The sequence below is a fragment of the Marmota flaviventris genome, chromosome 11 (assembly GCF_047511675.1).
Source record: "Marmota flaviventris isolate mMarFla1 chromosome 11, mMarFla1.hap1, whole genome shotgun sequence".
Lineage (NCBI taxonomy): Eukaryota > Metazoa > Chordata > Mammalia > Rodentia > Sciuridae > Marmota > Marmota flaviventris.
Window position 1 is genome coordinate 41,734,205 of NC_092508.1, and position 23,152 is coordinate 41,757,356.

A 23,152-nucleotide genomic window follows, 5' to 3' on the forward strand; every position below is an offset into this window, starting at 1 on the left:
ATTTCTATGTATGTTAAATAAAACAAAAAAGATAAATGATTTCATTAAAAAAAAAAGAAAATGAGATGTTATAACTCTTCAGGAATCTAGTGCTGAACCAAGTGATTTATAATTACTGAAAGCATTTTCTACATTTTATTCTTCTTTACAGTTGTTTATGGCAGGCAGGAAGTGAGATTTGATCTTGGTTGTTCTGTCCTGGCTGGAAGCGGTATTGGAATTATGGAAGCCTTTCTAAAAACATGACATTTTATGTCTTGTTTGCACAGTAGGGTAACTAAAATTTAAAACAACTCCCTGCCTCACCCAACATCTTTAGTATTTGTGATACAGAATCTAGTAAAATATTAAATGTGATTATTACTTAATCTATATTTACTTGCTTTTTTATTGACATTTTTATTGTCTTATGGAACACAATTAATTCCACTTGTTCTGTATAGAAATGTTTGCACATAATCCAGTAAAATGAGTGTTAGGGCTTTTCATTTTAGGAGTACTCTAGGGGAAAAAAGTAAATTCCAAATGTCAACATAATATGTTTATAAATTTTCATGAAACATTATTATACCAGGTGTTTATACACCTTCTATAAATGATGTAACTTTAATTTTTGACTAGTTCTTTGCCTCCATGTTAAATGCTTTAAAAATCTTGAAAATTGCAATTTCCATAGTTAAAATACCAACACTTTTTAAAAGGATCTAAGAACTGATATTTCTGAATGTTACACCAAAAATGACAATCAATGAAATGTTTCCATTGATAAAATAATTTTCATTGATATTTCTCAGATTACTAAACTAATTCAAAATTGTAAAATATTTGTAAGTAATTATATTTTTAATTCACATTTTATTGTAACTCTAGATACATTTAAATTAAATAAATAATGTCTATTTTAAATCTATCTCTGTCTTTGAAAACTATAATATACAGAACAAACACAGGAAGATGTACAGGCTAAGTATTTGTAAAAATAGCATTGTTTTGTGCTCAATTTTCTTGGCTAAGGAAATAACTAACAAACCACAGGTGTGCTTTGCATGTGTTGATGAAAAGTGTGTGGGCTCTGATTATAACTTGACTTTTAAATGCTTGGTGTGTTCACTCAAGCTTGCCAATATTTAATTGCTCTATGTTTAGGCACTTTATTATTATGCCTGATTCTAAAGTCCTCTGATCAGAACTGGCACATGATATACACATATTTTATGGTTCTCAGAGTGTTCATAGTGTTTGAAGGATGCTCAGAAGGAAGCCAGCAAAGAACAATCTGATGAAAATAGCAAATCATAAGAAAGTTTTCTCTTAAAAGACTTTTGGTGATGGCCTTGTGTTATACAGATTTTGTACAACACACACACAAAAATAATAAGTTGGTTAATGGTATTAGGAATATATTACTTATGCAGTAACTTGTATTATGGAGTTATCCAACAAGAGTGAAATCATGAGCTTCTGTTAACACACTAGGAATCTAGGTAAAATCTTAAGAGTAAAGTTCTAAATAAATTTCCATTTATTTTAAATTTTGGCCAACTTAGGCACAAACAAATGAAAAATTAATCTCAGAATTATAACTTAAATTATAAAGTAAGTTAGACTTAAGAAATAAAAATCAAAGTCATGAGGATATGAATTCATTATAAAAATATTTTTCTCTTTCAGCAGCTAAATTCTATGTAGAGAGCAAACATTCTATATTTTCATTCTATTTAGGTCAAGTTAATGTTATTGGTTTTATGACAAATGCAGTAAATAAAAACATTTAAATATAATCCAGAATGTTTAGTGAGGATTAAAACATGGTATTCTCTGATTCAAATCCTACCCAGCTTCTTATTATCTGTGGAACAAGTTCCAAAACTGTGCTTTTCATCACTTTGACCAAAATACCTAACATGAACAACTTATAGGAGGAAAAGTTTATTTTGGCTCATGGTTTTAGAGTAGTTAATTCATAGCCACCTCCATGGCTCTGGGCTTGAGGTAAGGCAGAGTGTCAAGGTGAAAGGATGTGGCAGAGGAAAGCTGCCCAGCTCACAGCAGATGAGAAACAGAAAGAGAAGGGCAGGAATGAGCCAGCTACAGATTTAGTCCCAAGGCCATTTCCCTGGTGATCAGTCAAGCTCCAACTGTCTATTATTTTCACCACCTCTGAGCAAGATCGTATAAGTTACTAATTCATCAGATGGATTAATCCACTCCTGCAGTCATAGCCTTCATGATTCAAACATTGCCTAAAAGCTGCACCCTCTGAATCTTGGTGCATTGGGGACCATGCTTTTAATATGAGAGCTTTTGCGGGGTACATTCAAGGACTAAGCTACAACAAGTACCCTTCTAAATATTTATTATATTATTAAATAAGAATTAATAGATAAGTCAAAACAAAAGTTTTCATAATTTAGCAGAATTTTGAGAGGTGTTTGAACAACAATCTTAGAGAACAACTGGAAATGTCCAAGGAGACATAGAATTACACAGAAACAAACAAGTTCCAAGGTATTGGAGAACTGTTAAGGCTATGAATTATTATGGGACCAAGATCTAGACAGAAATCTCAGGGAGATAAACAGAGCTTTGAAGTCTGCTTTTGCCTGAGGACATGTATTCTTTCCAATATCTGAGGTAAGAGTTTGGGAAACCAGGCAGATGCTTTGAGAAATTTGCAGGATCGAAGGGATATATGTTGCAGCTCAAGGCTAAAAGAGGATTCAGGGCCTTAACAGACTACCATATTTTGAGTTGGAACCCCTGAATTTTTACATTAGATTAGTAAGAATAAGTGCAAAATAATGTTAGCTTATAAGTGGCTGGAGTTTATTTTATAATAAGCAGAAGTCATGTGAATGCAGGGGATATTAGATTGTGAATATATCCTAGCCTCATTGCAGGCGTGAGGATACATCTTCTGTCATCAAGGAATAATTAGGTAGTCTCTATCAAAAAAAAATTATAAAATAAATAAATATTATTTATCACAAAAGTTTTTCATATGTAATAATATGCAGAATAGGATTTTAAAAATTATTTAGTTTGACAAAGAATAAAAGAAATATTATCACACATACTCAAAAATAAATAAGAAAAACAGAAAGTTAATAGAACCATAAAAGCAACATAAAATGATTGTTGATATTTTCATAATACAAAATATATTTTAAATATGGTAATTATAGAACCGAAATCTACATTATCACAATAAATTGATTTTAAAACCTTGTAAAGGTGGTTTAATGACTCAGGAGAATGACCTCCATGCTTGTGTTCATTTCCCTTGATGAAGTAATTTTAAAGTTCTCTACCAGAAACTGGAGTGTAATTCCCCAGACTTGACTCTGGGATGGTTTCCTTATTCACTTCAGCCAATAAGTGAATCATAAGAGATGTCATAGAAGTGTGATCTCACTGGTATGGCAGCAGACCTCAAAAGAATTTTTCTGCTTTTACTATCTTCAAAATACTATAAAATTATTGTATGCAAAACCAAATCTAGTGCTGTGGACAATACTAGACCACATGAAACTGAGATAATACTGTTCCAGCTGAGGGCATTCTAACTCAGTCTGCCCAAACCAGGAGATGTCTGCAAAAGCTTGAAAGAACAGAATCAGACTGTGTTGATGGAACTCATAGTTAAATCAAAAAAAAAAAAAAAAAAAAAAAAAGATTGTTGTTTAAAGCCAACAAATGTTGACAGGGTTTGTTCCACACTAAGAGGTAATTATTATTATTATTATTATTAAATGCACATCAAACTGATTTTTTTAAAAGACCAAAAGTGTCCTGGTTCTGTGGCCCTTGCCTGTAATTCCAGCAGCAGCTCAGGAGGCTGAGGCAGGAGAATCACAAGTTCAAAGCCAGCCTCAGCAAAAGCTAGGTGCTAAGCAACTCAGTGAGACCCTTTCTCTAAATAAAATACAAAATAGGGCTGGGGACATGGCTCAATGGTCAAGTTCCCCTGAGTTCAATCCCTGGTACCCTCCCCACCTCAAAAAAATTTAGAATATGAAGCAACACTACTTCTCATTCACTGATGCTGTAAGTATGAATTGCTAAAGTACTTTGTGAAATTTTTGGACATTTTCTTTTAGATTTGTACATATTTATATTGTCTATCATGATCCTAAATTTAAATTTAATATACATATGCATACTTGAATGATAGAATAATGTAACTATTAGAATTATGATTCTTGAATGTGCATACATGCACCAAATTACATAAACCCACCAAATGTTCATAGCAACAGATCAAATATTCATGATAAAGTACAGATTCATAAGTTCTTAATATTTTATAGAAAGAAATTAATACACCATTGCTACCTATGATACATGTATTTCTCTCATGCATAGTTGAGATGAACACATTATATGATTTACTTTACATTTATACAAATTTCAAAAATAAAACTTATCTAGCAATTAAAAGTTATAAACATTAATGAAGTGGAGAGATAATGAAAGTGTTAATACAATTCTAGTAATATTCTCTTTCTCAATGTGGTAGAATGTTTCATTAATATGTTGTTCTACTTGGGAATATGAAATGTAGTCGTAAGGTATATGTGCTATTCTTTATTGTCTTTATAATTTTAATTGAACAGATTTTAATGCTCTAATATTATTTATTAGAATAAATATATTCATCTAAAATATCTTAATGCTTCTGTAATTGTGTACATAAGAAGCATTATCTGTAAACTATCTTATAGAAATGCTGACCAGAGAAACACTCATACCCTTTTTCACATCTCAGAGATTGTTGTTTAAAGCCACAAATGTTGACAGGGTTTGTTCCACACTAAGAGGTAATTATTATCATTATTGTCTTCCCTCCCATTTGGAAATTTTTATAAAACTTAAAAAAAACAATTGAGCTAACCTTTATAGACATATTTTGTTTCCTTGTTTTACATTCAATCATCATCAGTTATCCAATAAAACATATTTCCAAATGTAATCATATTTCCCTCAAAATATCCTCTTGGATAAGTCAGTCACGAATGCTGGTTGAGTGCCTATGGCTTGCCAGACATTTTTCTAGGAGCAGGTTTTACAAGAGAGAACAAAACAGGTAACAGACTTGTTTTGCTTTGCTCTCCTGGTGGAGGGAAATAGTCAAATGCATATGGCAAGATAATCTCTCAAGACGTGATTTTCTGTGCAGTTCTAACAATTTTCTCTCCTCCTGATATAATGATTATTGGAAGCATTATCTTTTTCTTCCTCTGAGTTAGTATAACATCAATCCCTGTGACCTATTGGGTTATTATTTCTAAACTCTTTATTAAAGAACTATGCATTCATGACTGTTATCCTGCAGTAACTTGCCGTTTATTTTACATAAGCTGTTCAAAATAAAAATAAAACAATTTAACATTATATAATTTCTTGACTACTTAAACATTTCTGATATTCTCTTGGAACTTTATGTTAATATTTATATTTAATTGAGATTTAAAACACAGTTCCATAACTTGTTAAACAACATGATTTTCCTTAGACATAATTAGCTCTATGAACTTATCATCATCATAGGACACTGTTAAAAAGCCATTTCTGGCTTAGCTGTCATTCACTACTACAAATTTATGTGTATTTATATTATTTGCAACGTATAATATCAAAACAATCTTATCGACTTGTGGAAACACAAATACCTTTACACCTTGTAGGAAAAATCCTATTTAAAAATAAAAACTGGTAGATTATAAAATATATTTTTAAAAATCAGAATTTCTTTTATGTATGGTTTGGTGATAGTTACTTTTTTTCTACAGGTAAACAAATACAAGAAAAGAAAATAATAATTTGTCCTTTTATCTCTCAGTACTTACAGTCATTTAATCAAAATGTTTGCCTAGATAAAAGACAATTTCATTATTGCCCTTTCTCCTTTTAATCTTCTGCTTCTAAATCCAGCCTGTTTTGTAATGGTTCTTCTACCTTTTGGAGTCACCCAATTTCACTATAATTCTGATTGCTTGTATTAACTTTTTCCATGTGATCATGTATCCTGTATATAGCATAATTCCCTTCAACAGGCTCAGCTAATTAAATTCTGTAATCAAGGACACTGCAGCCAAGAGCTAATTTAAAAATTAAATGCTGAAAACAGAACAACATAATTTACTCTACAATTAAACGATTAGAGATGAAAGAACTATGGCATATTTGGTCTCTTTGTGATATTAGAAAAACTGCACAATGAACTTTAATATTTTTCACTATAACATTGGATCTTTTAGTTTATCCCCACAAATTGTTTGCTCTAAACAGGTTAGCTTTGGGTGTTTTCTAGCAGTTGGCCTTAAGTTTTAAAACTGAAGGCACCCTTTGCAGACTTTGCTTTCCTGTGTTGGTTGTCTACAAACGACACATTTCCATGCTGGTATAAATTTAGTAGTCCTACAATAGAAAAACCAAAGCAAGATGCTTGGCTCTGAGATTCCTCTTCCAACCCCATTTTCCCTCTTCTGTCGTATTCTATTTTACTTTATCCTTCCCCACCCATCCAGGGATGACCTCATTCATCTCTTCTGTGTATTCTTCAGTGTATTCTATTTCAAACAAAAAAGGTAAGGACTCTCCAGTACACTGCACTGGAGAAAATTGTTGTTAGCTGGTTTTGGCAATGACTGCATATGGATGAGGAAATACAGAGGAAAAAAAATAGAACTGGTATTTTCTTGGTTTTATTTATTTCAGAGAGCTATTAATAGTATAGTGATAGTCAAAATTTTAGTGTTTAATTCCATTCTGTGTCATAGGGTAAGTTAAAACTTTTCATTGTACTGGTCGTGTGTTATGTGAAAATGTTCTCTTCTACTTGAAAATGAAAAGAAATGGGGACATTTATTTTATAAGTAGTGAATAAGAAATGAGATATATTCAAATTATACATCAAAATTAACTTAAAAATAATGTCTTTCTCTAGATAACTTATGCTACCTATTTATCTCATACTAATTTTGAATACAATAATTTCGAATTTATGTAATATAATTTGTATTGTTTACATTTATACAAATAAGATGAGATCATTTAATACTGTCTTGAATCACATTGTTGTTTAAAGCACTACTGTGTACTAACAGTAAAGCAAGGTTCCAGGAAATGTATCACTAAAATAAATTTAAAATTTTTAAACCAGGTAAAGAAACTATTTGGGTGCAGTGGTCCATGCCTATAACCCCAGCACTTTGGAAGGCTGAGACAAGAGAATTGCAAGATCAAAGACAGCTTCTCCAACTTAGCAGGACCCTTAGCAACTGAGTGAGACTCTGTCTAAAATGGGCTGGGGATGTTGCTCAGTGGTTAAGTGCTCCTGGGTTCAATTTCTGGTAATCCCCCTCCCCCCAAAAAAATAAGAAAGAAAATGAAAATAAATTAATACCAGTCTTCACAAAACATCTAATTAAAGTAAATATTATTAGTACTTGGTGAGTATGTATCATTTTATATGATTTTATACCCATTTTATTTTTATTTAAAAAGTAAATATACTTTTATTTCTTATTAGATCAAACTTTACTGAGTACTTTATCTTTCTGTCATGTGACTTAAATTGAAAGAGTATGTTTAGTTAAAATGATTTGGCCTCACAAGCTTAAAATCTAGATATTATCATTTGTTCATTATAGATATTTGGAATATTTCCTAATTGTTTGTTTGTTTATTGGTACTAAGGATTGAACCCAAGGTCACTTTACCACTGTGCTATATCTCTTACTTTTTGCATTTGAGAGAAAGTCTCTCTAAATTATTGAGGGTGTCACTAAGGACCTCAAACTTGTAATTCCCCTGCCTCAGCTTGCAGAGGATCAGTGGGATTAGAGGCCTGGGCCACTGTTCTGGCATATTTTCTGTTTTAATTTTTTTTTTTCTTATATTATTTCCCTACTGAAATTAGAAAAGCTGTGATGCTATTGGAGGTTTTATCACTAAGGTAATTAATAAACTTAGACGTTTGAAAAAAAATGAATGTTTATTTTTCCCATTTATAAAAAGTCCAAGTAGTTGTTCAAATGAATGGCTCATGTACAAGACCTTTATCATATGATTTCTAAGATCATCAAAGAAGAGGATAAATAAAGAAAAACACCCATTTTAAAAATAATTTGGTTTTACAGTGACATCATAACTCAGTATATTAATTTCTCACTTCTAACATACCAAGTAATCACAAACTTGTGACTTATAACACAAATTTAATATCTTATGCTTATGCAAGTCAGAAGTATAAACAACTAAGTTGAAGTTAAGAAGGATAGCATTTCTTTATGGAAAATGACTCTTATTTTTTCAGGGTTCTTGCCTTTCCCAGCCTTTAGAGGCTACCTACATTTCTTGGTTCTTGGTCCCAGTCTATTTTAAAATCCATCAATACTCAATCAAATCTCTCTCTAGGTGCTCTCTTTGTTTCTGACTCTTCAGCTCTTTTTCACGATTTAACACTGTGGTCATACTGGTCCCACCAGCTTAATACAAGTGAGTCTTCTTATTTTAAGGTCACCTGATTTACCATCTTAATTCTATCTGCAATGTTAATTTTCCTTTCCCTGCCACCATAGGTTCTGGAGATTAGCATGTGCACATCTTTGTGGAGCCATTACTCAGCCTACCAACTCAGTTGAACTCATGAATCCAACAAAATCTAATCACACTTAACCATCCAAACAGGCCATGAAATGTTTTTGCTTAAGCAACCTTTTTCCCTAAACAATGATAACAGCTCTGAGGAGACTTTAGTTCATGTGAGAACTCAGGGTAGATATAAATGTGTTTTGCAAGTTAATGGCAAGTGACTCGGACAAATTAGCAAATCATTCCATAATAATTACAGAAAAGTATGGCCATAACAGGTAGCTTTCTCTGTGACAGATATCAAATGACCCCTACTCTGTAGGCAAGCTATTACACTCAAATCATTCCAAGAAGTGTCACCTACCCAGATATTTGTGACTGTAGACATATGCCAATTAGTATTTTTGTACAATATTATTTCATTCACACCACACACACCTGTCCTATTCATATAGGAATACACCACTTTTCATGCTGGTATGTTGTATATGTACATTATTATCTAGAATAAACTCAAGATTTTTATGTATGTGTGGTGTGTGTATGTGTGTGTGTGTGTGTATTATTCCACTAATACTCACTAAATGTTTTAAACTTTCTCTTGCCTTCTTACTTATTTCTCTTCAGTTAAGAATTGTAATTCCACTACCTGAAAGAAGTATATAGATTTCATCTCACATCTCACTTTGTAGGTAGCCTCTAAAGGCTGGAAAAGGCATATATATATATATATATATATATATATATATATATATATATATATATATATATATATATATATTTATTCTGAGCTTTTTTTATTTTGGAAGGCTTTTAATTGCTGTTTTAATTTCATTGCTTGATATTGGTTAGCTTAACTTTTATCTTCCTGGTTCCATTTGAACAGGTAATCTATGTCTAGAAATTTGTCAGTGTCTTTTAGATTTACCAGTTTATTGAAGTATAAGCTTTCAAAAACAATTTCTTATGATCCTTTGAATTTCAAAATTTTCTGTGGTGATATTGATATTTCCTTTTTCATCCCTAATTTTCCATGTGAAGCACTTGGTTGTGATTTGACTTGGCAAAAATCTTTTCTCTGGGATTCTATGTGCTCCTATATGCGGATTTTTATTTTTTTTCTAAAGTGTGTCAAGTTTTCTGTTATTATCTCAGTTAAGATGTTTTTAATGCCTTTAACCTGTGTCTCTATGTTCTTTTCTATCCTAATGACTAGTCAGGTTGGTCTCTGGATGTTGTCTCAGAGTTATTATATTGTCTACTAATCTTTACCCTGCTTTATTGCATAATGAATATTCACATTCATGTACCCTGTCTTCCAGTCCTGGAGTTCTGTTTTCAAGGTCTGATGCTGTATTTTCTACACAATATAATCTGTTGATGATACTTTCGGGTTAATTTTTAATTTGATATAATTTGTCTTTCCTTTGCAGAGTTCTTTTTTATAGTCTTTTCTGGAATTTCATTAACTTCCATGTCTATAGTTTCCTTTGTTGGGTGGTCAGTAATATTGGGGAGAGATTTGTCTGATTCTTCATCATTTCAGATATTTTGTACTTGCACCTCAATTGTTATGGGTTACTCTTCCTCTTTTATATGTGTGCCATTGTGTATGTAATTGTATATTTTTGTTGTTGTTCTTATGAATTCTCTCTTACTACATATGAGTAAATGTCCAGAAGTAAGTCCTGGGGTCAGTTTTTTCTACTTGGAGCCCAGTTGTTGGTTTGAGCTTTTGTCTCCCATATATAATATGTTGAGGTATTGTTGAGGCTCGAATTAAGCTAGTTTATGTTTGGAGTGAGGTTTGCTGTTACTTGGCTGAATTCTGAGTATTGTTTGGCAGCTGAGTCTCTCCTCTGTGAACATGAAGGGTGCAAATCACTTTCTATTCTTTCTTAGAGAAAGGAAGAGCCAGAAGTAGCAATGTTACCAATGGATGTGCAGCATGAAAAGAAATATCCAGTGTCTACTTTGACATCTATAGTACTAATTACTACCTGTAGTGGAATGATGGAGTCAGCATTTCACATCAACACCAAAAAATAAGCAACAATAAACTAGATCTGACAACAAACAACAAGTGTCCACAATATCTTCTACAACACTGTGACTGAGGTAGCCATTACATAAACTATATACTTTTTACAGATAGTGGAATTACACTTTCTTAAGTGAAGAGAAATAAGAAGGCAAGAGAAAGTTTAAAACATTTAGTAGGTATTAGTGGAATAATAAGAGAAACAAAAACTAATATAATAACAAATGTAAGAACAAAATAATATAAAACCACATATAATTTTACCTCACCAAAATCAAACTAAGACCAAACAATAAATGGGTGAAGAATAAAATAATAGAAATGAAAGTAAAATCATATTTATTTATAAACCTGTTCATACAGTGAAAAAGCACACATGCATTCATGCTGAATAGGAAAAATAAAATTTAAAATTAAATGAAATAAAAATTTAAATAAATTAGAAGCAAAAATTTTAAAAAATTCAAATGGGGGGATGTTTGGGGAAAATAAGGATAACAATACTTAATGAGGAAACAAAAATGTTTTCCACTGAGATGGTCAAAACTGCTGGCATGGATGGATTTAAGGCTGGCAAATGTTATGTCCAATGTCTTTGTGTTCATCAAGCTTCCAGTCATTGTGGCCAGGATCCAAAGCTGGTTGTAGTAGCTCTCAGCTTTCCATCTCCCAGCATAGGATATGATAAATTGTAAAGTGCTAACAATGGTGTACTTCTATGGTGGGGCTGGAGTAAAGTCCTATATTGGAAGTTATGTTAGTTTAGATTACGTCTTGATGGACCTTTGGAACACTGTCAGTGGGTAGTTAATGTTTCATCTACATCCTTTGTTCTTAGGCAAATGCTGATATGTACTGGACATCTAGGTCTTGGGAACCTTCCATAAATTCCAATTGGAGTGTAAATCTCCACATTTCACATTCACTGCATTGGATGTGAATTACCCAGGATCACACCTATAGGGCAGAATCTCCTGTCTGGCTGGTACTGGCATTTTTCCAATAGCTTTTACGGGACAAAGCAGCAAAGGGAGTTCTTACTCCTCTGTATCCAGAGCCTGGAATTCCCTAGGCACAATTTTCTCTGTACCTGTTTCAGATACACTTTGTTTAGGACACTCTGGGACCCACATTCTGCCACTGCTGAATCAGGCTGCTGCCTTTCCTTTATGAGCTCTCCTTTTCCTACCTCGGGTGGCTGCTGCCCAGAGCATATCAATGGTTCCTGCCATCATTGACTTGCTCTCATGGGACACAGGAATTTGGTTGCTTTTTCCTCAAAAGCTTTCCCCACTGTCTCTGGGTTCATTAAGATCAGCCTCCCTCTATCCCACAGGTTCCCCCAAGCCATTTATTTTGCCCCACTTTTCCCTCTCTGCCTGTGTTTCCCCTTTCCTCAGCAGCTACCATTATCACCACCACGGCCTCCGTCTAAGCTGTGCTTCTCTGATGTATTATTTATTATATTGTGTTTGAAGTTTTCAATGTTCACATACCTATAATTTTTTTTTACTCTTCAATGTTGAATTTCAGTGAGCTCTCTTAGTTACCTGTCTCATTGAGGAATAACCTTCCTACCTATCAAATATTGAGCTAAGAAACTGCTGGGAAGCATATCTTCCCTCTACCTCACCATGTTCTCTCTTTCCTTCATCACTCTTTTTTTTTTTTTTGATGATTTTTTACTTTATTTTTTTATGTTTTTTTTATTGGTTGTTCAAAACATTACAAAGTTCTTGACATATCATATTTCATACACTCTTTATCAAACAAAATTTCCAAACTTCTGAAAATTAACCTCTCAGGAAGGTTCTAGGTAGTTAGATACAAGGCACTGCTATACAACCATTTACTTCAATAAATACTTTGGATATCAAAATAATTTTAAGACGAGTGATATAATTTATGCATTTATTTTTGTATCATGCTTCATGACTCTTTAAGCAACTTTAAAATATGATAATTTCCTATTTTGTGTTCCATATGCTTATTTAGATTACATGTAAGTGTGATTGTTTACATATTAAGTATACTTCTAGATTCTTGATCAATTCAGACATCCATTTGCAGTTCACTTTTTTATCAAGAAGGAAAGCCATTGCCAAATCTGAGAATTAATTTATGTGTCAAGGTAGAGAACAGTATGTGAAAATTAGACACTGGCTATAACTCAAAAGCACTTTGTGGAAACAAAAGAGAACCAAAGTAAAAATGTACTGTGAACTTTATTTATAAAGCACTGCTTTACCTTCATTAGGACAGGAAATATTTTTCAATAGAAAAGACACTGTAATCACATGTGCACTTAGGTTTACTATGGATGTCAACAAATTCAATATAAAGTGCAAAAGTATAATAGAGTTCAATTGCTGATACATATAAATGTTAAAGGTAAATCTTAATGTTTTCAAAGGGCTTATTGTGTTTTATTTTAATGTAAATGTAAATTACTTTATATAGAAATTATATGACAGAAAAACAATTGTACTTTGATAATTTTTGTGATATTCAATTATTTTAAAATTACTAAAAATAACTCAGAACAATCCATGAACATCACTTTCCTTTTTCTACATACTCATTGTTTGGTTTGTCTTCTCAGATCAACACTCTCCTTTTTCTCTTTCTTCTTCTTTCAAAGTAATTTGAGTAATATACACTTGTAATTTTGTAAAATTAAGCAATTTATCCTCTAAATCTCCTCCAGAGTTCCCACCCCACAGGGCCTCTAGACAATGTGGTATATAAAGAGGCCAGAGTATTGATTTTGTTTGCTTCATTTATAAAACTCCATTTGGATAAAAAAGCCTCATTATTGCTTGAAAAGTAATATCTTATCCTTGTTTATAGCCTTTTATATTATCATTTCGTTAGTAAATATCTTTTTGAAATCATAATTGGAGATTAATTTCAGTTCCTTCAGTAGACTGAAATTTTGTATTATTTCACTCATGACATTTTGAAAATTTTTTATAATTTCCTTAAAAAAATAAACTGATTTTTTTCTTGTTTAGAACTATTAGATATAACTGACCACATGGCAATTGTAACATATTTTTCCTTTCAACCTTTATCAAATTTTTAAAGAATAAGTGACTCAAGAAGAATAATTGTATATTTTATAACTTAACATTTTTTATTAACACATTTCTGTCTTAAATGTGTTACAAAATCAATAGAAATATATTCAAATTGGAAGTAGAAATTATTGTCTGGAGTAATGATTTAGAGGGAAAATCATGAATAAAATCCAGAGATTTTATTAAATTCTCTGCTTATCCTAAGACAATTAGGAAGATTTGAAATTTAATTTTTAGTTTATTGAAATAAATGCTAATATATATATTACTCAAATTACTCAATAATATTTTTGATCTATCTATTGGATTCACAATCACTTTGATTTTATTTTCTATTGCTATATTCAAGGGTAAAAAATCTCTTAGATTTGTTACTTTTCATCGTTGTGTTATTTTTGCAGTGCCAATACCACATAATCAGCAATTTAAAAAATAAGTTTTCATACTTTTAGGCCATTTAACTAAGACAAAATATGTTAAGGCCATGTTACTTAATGGGTTCTAGGTGTGACTTTTCTTATTTTAATCTGAGTTTGGGTGATACAATGTATTTCCCAAACAACTCTTGAAAGTTATAGAGATCTGTTTTTTATTATTTCTGAGTAAGAAAATAGGGATAAATCAGAGTTTTCTTGGGAAAGCTGGTAACAACTAATAAAACTTAGTCTACCAACTGCTTTCTCCTAGACTAGAAGCAGATGATAAATGTAAAAGCGGCAGACAATAAAGAATTATATTTAATGGAACATAATTCTCTGTTGGAACAATTCAAATCTGCAATTGTAATCTGAAATTAGCTATCTATAATATGAAAGCTAATTAAATATTTATTTTTTAGTTTTAGATGGACACAATATCTTTATTTTCATTTTTATGTGGTGCTGAGGATCAAACCCAGTGTCCCACACATGCTAGGTGAACGCTCCACCTCTGAGCCACAATTTCCAGTCGCAAATATTTGTGTTGTTTATATATACAATGCAATATTTCTCAACCTTAAAGAAGAATGAAATTATGGCATTTGCTGTTAAATGGAAGAAGCTGAAATTATCATACTAAGAAAAATAAGCCCATTCCTGAAAACCAAAGACAGAATATTTTCTCTGTTATGTGGATGCTAATTCACAATGGGGGAGGTAGGGAAGGATATAGTTACTTTAGTAAGGTAGAGGGGAGTAAAGGGAGAGGAGTGCATGTGGAGGTAGGAAAGATGGTAGAATAAATCAGATATTATTACCTTATGTGCGTTTGTGACTACAAAACTGGTGTGATTCTACATCATGTACAACCAGAAGAATGGGAAGTTATATTCTATTTATGTATGATGTGTCAAAGTGCATTCTACTCTCATGTATAACTAATTAAAAAAAAACTTTATTTACAAACAAGTGGTAAATTTTGTCCTTGGGGTAGCATTTCTTTGTACTACCAACACAAGATCTGAAAAGGAAACCTGAAACAGACCTTGAACATTTTTGTCTACTCTGTGTTATTTGTAACATGTATTTTACTTTTGCTTGGTCTTGTTTATCCAGCTATACACTGAAATCTCTCAAAGTTTGGCCTAAAGACAAGATGTCTCCTCTGTATCCAAATTTTCAACATCTTTCTTTTGCTGTCTGATATGCATTTTAAAACTGAATATGTACAACACTAATAACTTGATCCATCCTAATATATACCCACTTATTCCAAACTAAATGGAAATAATATTCTTCAAGTCACTCAAAGTAAAAACACTACAGTTATTTTTTGCTTTTCTTTTTTCCTATCTCATATCCAATTGACCAGCATATTCTTTAGATTCTACATTTGTATCATATCCAGAATCTAGTCTTTTATCTACACCTTTCTGAATCTACTAGGGATAGTCTTTTAAAGGGAAAGTCAGAACCTACCACTTCTCTCTTCAACACCCACCATATTAGCAAACAAAATTAAATATAACATTAAAAAATCATCCACCATCAAGTGAAATTTCAACATATGCAAATAAATACATGTGATGATATCAACAACAGAAGGAAGGACAAAAATATGATGCATAAAGAATAGATGCATAAAGAATATTTAATAAAATTTAGCAATTCTCTATTATGAAAGTTTTCAACAAATTTGGTATAGAAGGAATATACCTCAATAAAATAGAAACCATATAAAAGAAGCTCACAGTTAACATGATACTGAATAGGGAAAAGCTGAAAGCTGTACCTCTAAGATCTAAGACAAAGCAAGGAGGGCCATTTCCACTACTTCTATTCATCATAGTTCTGGAAGTCTTGTCTGGAGCAATTAGGCAAAAGAAAAATAAATTCATTCAAATTGGAAAGGAAATTCCTATTTGCAGATAGCGTGATAAGTATAGAAAACAACAAAAGACTTCACCAGAAATTCAGAAAGATTTGCAAAATTGACATACAAATTGCAATAACATCTCTGCACCTGGAAGCAATCTATTTGAAAAAGAAACCAAGAAATATTGCAATGACAAATGTTAGAAAAAAATAAAATAATTAGGAATAAATTTAACCACAGGCTGAAAAATCTCTGAAATGTTAAAAAAGATACAAATAAATAGAAAAATATCCAATGCTTATGCATTAGAAGAAAAAATATTGTTAAAAAGTCTATACTAGTCAAAGAAACACACAGATTCCATGCAATTCCTATCAAAATAGCATTGTCATTTATCACAGAAATAAAAACAAAAAAAATTAAATTTCCTATGAAATCACATAAGACCCCACATACTTAATCTTGAGTAAAAAGAACAGAGTTGTAAGCACCAAATTACCTGACTTCAACATGAACTCCAAAGTTATAGTAAGCAAAGCAGGACACTGGCTTAAAAATAGTACATGTATGAAGACACAAATAATGTGAATATACTTTGTATACAGCCAGACATATGAAAATTGTGCTCTATATGTGTAATATGAATTGTGATGCATTCTGCTGTCATATATGACAAATTAGAATAAAAAAAAATAAAAAAATAGAAATAGATGTTGGAAAAGAACTGAGGAAATAAATGCATGCATTTATAGCCAATTGATTTTTTATATCTTTAATAAAGAACCACTGTTTTTGTCCTATATGAATGTGTGTGATTTTACAGTAATTTCTTCTTCTAAGATTTAATTACTAGATCATATCAATTTGATTAATCCCTTGAATCCACTTCCTTTAAAAAGTTTTAAACATTAGATACTCAATTCATCTGAAATGTTCTAAGACTATGGATTGTGTGTAATAATATTATATTCTAAAGTAAATTAGGACTTATCCTTATGTATACACATACTGAAGTCACTAGAATAAATAAAAGACAGTGACTTTGAAAAAGTGTTCAACAATGTAATTATAATTATTAATATGAAGAATTTACTGAGGAAAAAATCAATGACTTTATGTTTCAGTAATAAAATTTTTATAAAACAATAAAAATCATCCTTTTAAAATGAATAGAGCACAGTGATACTATTTAGTAACAGATGCTAATAATGTAACAATGCCTTTACATTTAGGAAATATAACAGACCATGTAATTTACTTTATAAAAGGGAGATAGAATAAATCTTATGTAATAATGACTTCATTAGGGTAGGAATAAGTGAATAAATTTTCATATGAAAATTTAGTTCAGATTTGAAGGTAAGGAGACTATAAAAGTAATATGATATAGTATAGCACAGACAAAATAAAATGCCACTGTTATCTAATTCTGTAGCAGTATTAAAAAAGAGATATACAAGTGAAAAATCAGGATGCTCAAGGACAACATCTAAAAGAAGTAAAATTTCCATAGAAATAAATCAATTCCTTCTAGCTTTGTGCTTCAACCACATCTCCTGTGACAGAGACTTCACTCAGTGGTATTTTTGGATCAGGTGGCTTTTCATGATGATCATTCTTTTATAGTCATACTCTTTAGATAGGATGAATTCTCACCACTCTAGTGACAGTTTCACTTCTTGATTATTTATTTGTTTATTCTCTTCACCTTTTCTTGGGTTATCATCAGATAATATATTTCACAGGTAGCCTTCTAAGTTTGATTTGACAGGCTATGTTACTTCCTTTGATTTTAAATGTAGTCCCAAGGAAAAAAGAAATGTTTACAAAGAAAGGCATCTTTATGTTGACAAGCTCTTTGGCATGACAATTCTAGTCACCAACCCAAAGTACTTTCAAAGTGGACAAGTAGGGAAAAGGAGACAGATAAATAACAGGGATGCCTGGGAGACGCTTCAATTATTCTACATTTCAGTTGATAAAATATCAGCTTTTAGTTGAAGCTTTCATCTCTTGTAACAATTTACTTTAAATTCTGAACTGTATATATTCTGATCCAGCCTCACAAGGAGTGTAAAAGGGATGCTGGTGACATGAAAGCATGGTACAATTTTAAGAATGTGCTACTTTCTCTGATATCTACTCAGACTTATAGAAAACTTTTCTACTAAAATGTAAAGTAACTTGATATGAAAGCTGTAACCTGGAAGCAAGTGGTTATTGTGAATTAAAAGGAAGTTTAGTCTGAAATTAACAAACACTATAGTGCATACATAAATTGCAGGAACTTGAAGTCACAGAATTGCAAACTTGAAATTCCTATGCTGTTGGCAATAAATAAATGAATGTGAATCAGACTCTTAACAAAGGGAAATGGTGTAATTTTGAAAGTCAAGATACATGCCTCTAGATTCACTCATGTTGCCACGAAAGTTGCAGGCTTTTTCATATGTTAATAGCATTCTATTTATATTAATTTTATTTCTTTAGGATGAATACATATACAGAATTTTTGATGGATCATGTAGAGACCATCTTTTTAGACAGATCAAGCACAGAAAGACAAATACAAGTTATATTCAGTAATACATGCTTGTAATCCCAGTTACTAGGGAGGTTGAAATAGGAGGATCACAGGTTCAAGGTTAGCCGGGACAAATTTATCTCTATGTCTAAGTTCTAGATATTATAAACTTTAACATAAGATATTACATAGAGAATGAAATAAAATAATGTGGGGGCTAACTTTTTGAATCCACTATATATTAACTGCATTGCATTAATAAAACAAAACAAAACAAAATAATGCTACCTTAGTTCTCTTATAAGTCCAAAAGAGAAAATAGTGCAAGTTTACCAGTTTGTGGATGAAAAACATGTAACATGTTCCCTGGTTCTTAGATGTTTGTGTGTTTTTATTATGCTTATTCTTGAAAATTTTGTTCATGGGCTTTGATAAAATAATGAAGGGTGATGATTCTCATTTCATATACCATTACATTACATTGCTATTTGACAAACTGTTTACAAGAGGAAAGGGAAGATTTAGGTGGGTTTTTAAATCTTAACAAATCTGCCACAATTTAAAGAAGGCTCTTTAATCTTACTATAGAGTGAAGACTTGGCTATAGTTTCCTTCTTGTGATTAAAATTCTGAAACATAACCCTCTTACTTGGGAGTACTCTTCCCTACCTGTACTGTTGATTTGTGGCTGCAGGGTGTCTAGGAATTCTACTTGTGCATGGGTATTGGAAAAGAGTTAGTTCTACTGTTTTTCCCTGTTTGTGTTAATATTCTTTCCTACTGATTTCAGACACTAAATCTAACATGCAACATCTAAAGAAAAAACTGAATTATAATTTTAATAGCCTGTGTAGATCCTCAAACACAATTTTTTTGTGGTCTATACATCTAAGTAAAATCTGACTTTCAAGTATAATTCTCCAAATATCATAAAAAGGAAGATAGCCATTCTTAAGGTATTTTATATATCCTGCCAAAAGGCATACAACGAGATGTATTCTTTTTTGTTTTTATTTTGTCCTATGATCATAACCGTGTCTGTTACACATAAATAGTGCTCTAACAATTTTTAAAACTCCCATATTTACTCAGACTTGTTTAAAAAGAAAAGTTGATTTTCTATTTTACATAAGGAGACTGACATAGTTTAAGTGACTTACACACAATTATAGGATTCGCGAGGGTAGATTAGAAACTGGAAATCTTGCCCACTGTTAACCCAGTGACATTTCAATCAAAAATACTATATCATCCAGCATCATTTTTTATGAATTTACGTTTCATCTCTATATATGTGACAATTCTTATATATCTTGCTAAAAAATTTATAATATATGTCATAGTTACCATATAACCAGCATAGAAATTGAGCATAAAATACAATTTTTTAATATAAATATAGTAATTATAGTCATGGAACTCAAGTACATTGTCAAGGGGTCGACATTAATTCTTCAAATGAAGGTCCCTATATATAAAAAGTGACCCCATTATAAAATTAATACTGCATTCTTAACTCTTTTATTATAAAGTAACTATGAGTTAAAACTCTCAGCATTCTGAAAAATACTGCAAACATAGATCTATTAAGATGAAGGCAGTGCTGAGGCTGTAGCTCAGTGGCATAGTGCTTCCCTAGCACTTGTGAGGCGCTAGGTTAGATCCTCAGTACCACCTAAAAGTAAACAAATAAAACAAAGGCATTCTGTCCATCTACAACTAAAAAAAATAAAATTAAATTTAAAAAAGATAAAGGCATTTTACTGGGAAACCACGTATAAGAATATGTGTGTATATGTTTGCTGACTACATTACCTTTATGGAATAAAATTTAGGAAACTAGACTTTTTAAATTGATAGACACCACTAATTAATTAAATTCACACACATAAAATTACATTTAAAATGCTAAGAAAAAAACTGTATACAAAAGCCAATTAGATAATGACCATCTGAAATTTAGAATTATCCAAACTATAGCTGAGAAATTGTAGTTTAGCTCTCACTCTAATTAAGACTTGGAAATATTCTATAATTTTGCATGCCAGAACCAAGCAGAACTTCTTTAGTGCTATCACTGTATGTGTGTGTGTGTGTGTGTGTGTGTGTGTGTGTGTGTATATATATATATATATATATATATATATGAATTCTTAGCCAAAGCTCTTGATAGTGCTCTTGTGGGATTTGTCCATCCATAAGTTACAGGTTGTACTCTCCAGAATATATCCATTAAATGTAAATTTAATCCATACACCTAAAATATGCAACATGGGCATTTCAGAACACTTTTCTTGATTAGTTGATCTTGAAGAATGTTTTATCCTTACTCTTTCAAATGCATACCTTTAGGAAAGCATGCTCTCTGTAGAGGTTGTATCTTTAAATTATATTTTCACACAACATTAAAGAATGACCTGATCCCATTTATAGTGGATTCCCCTCAGAAATCTCAGGACTTGTCAAAGGGAAACACAATATTGGCAAAGTCACCTTTATTTTTTCTTACAGACTTTTTCCAAGCATATTGTTGTGCTTAGCCAAAGTAAAAGCAAACATATGGCACTGAGAGACATATAAAAATACTGGGCACTCTACAACATCTGATGATCCTTTTCCCTTCTACTTGCCCATGCCACTCTTGCTGCTGTCAGGGTAAGCCTGTGCCGCATGACTGTGGAATACATCAATGGAGAGAGAGAGAAGTTCATCATGAAGACTGATGGCAATAACTGCTATCCTAATTCACACTCTCCAGGCCTTTCCGGAACTCTCAGCTGTCCCTGGAGACTCCCTAAAGACTGAAGTCAAAGCGCCTTCCAGGAAATGTTTTTTTTCTTCCACTTTGGCTGATTTCATAAAATGTCAAATGCAACAAGCCTGCTGGATGAGGCATAATTTAGTCTCAACCAATTTGTGCTTCATTGGCATTTTCTCCTTGTTACTGTTTTACCATTAGGTTTTTATTAATGAGGCCTGTGGTAGCCCCAGGCTTATTATGCACCATTGAAAATGTAAAACCGGTTTTCTGGGGATATTTGGTGTCCTGACGTTCTGACAGTCATTTCTCAGGAGAGCCAGAGTAAATGACTGATGTGCTAGGAAAACAAGGCGAAAGAACACATTATACTGCCTTCTAATATTTTTTAAGCAGGCTTATCTTGGTAAGACCCAAAATATTGGAACTCACTATGAAGATCAACAGACAGGGCACAGGAGACAAAAACTTTGTTCAGCACTCTGGAACCTGGCAACACAGAACACTGTTCCACAATAACAAGAGAAATAATGTTCTTCTTACCAAGCACCACACTGAAGGTACTGGACTGCCCATCATAGGGGTCTTTTAACCAAATTGGTTCCAAGTTTATTACAAGAGATATGGTGAAAAAATAATCTCCCTGAGGCAAATATTTTGTTGATGATTTATGTAGGTGGTTGACAGGAATCATGACTTATGTGATTCTTTCACACCTGAATTATCAATGAAGATATAGGAACAATTATTCCATTTTCCCCTTAGGTAAAACATGGAGTGAAAATCCTCACTTTCATTGAAATCTTCAATCCTATGGTTCATTCTCAGATAATGATTATCTAGAGGCTATCAGTAAGCCACATTTCAAGTGATAATAGGTAGCTAAAATTTGAATCAATGGACAAATTATTATGATTTTTCTAGGATTTTCCTTAAAGACATAGATAATTCAAAAGAGCTGTGTGCCTTCAATGCCCCAGTCTTTCTTTTCTGTAAACATCAATAGATAACTCATTAAGTCCCTTATTCCTGGGTGTGGAACACCTATGAAAATTTAAATTGAGCAAAATATATACCAACTTTGATAACTTTTGAAATAAATTTATGTCTTTATGATTCTATTCTTTTGAGAAAACAACAGGTAAATATTTAGAACATTTAAATATATATATATATATATATATATATATATATATATATACTCATATATATTCAAATACTCATATATATGAAGGGTGTATAAGCTTTAGATTATAATTTCCATCCTATTTTAATTTGCCTGACTCAATTTCATTTTTGAAATATTTAAAGAATTTAATGTGGCAATATACTACATTTTAAAATTCAAGTACAATTGCACACAGAAAGTTGTATATTAGATATGAACATTGTTTGGACTGTCACCCTGTTGGCCACTGAGACAGGAAGAAAGTACTTTGTGAACCAGGAAATTCCACTTGGCTTTCTTTTCCACTGTATATATCTATTAACTCAGTAAAGGCTCTTAACTTCTCAATTTTCAGAGTCCTCCATTGTACCATTCTAAAGAGATCCTAAATGAACTTGAACTCCTCCTGAATTTAATACATGGTTGTTTGAATTTGTTTCTAGTAAAGCTTGATGAAAATGTTTTGACCCTGGTAGGAGCAGATCCTGAATATCTATTGCTGTGCCCTAAAAAAATTGTGCATGAGGAACAATTTGTTTTGTAGAATATGCTTAGCTTAAAAACCATTGTAATCTGAAGACAGTCTACCTCATATGACTGCTTTATGGTAAAATAGCTGTGAATAATAAGAAATACAGACACTTAAAAGTTGGTGAAGTACCTATGCTCTTATGCAAGTAAAATCATA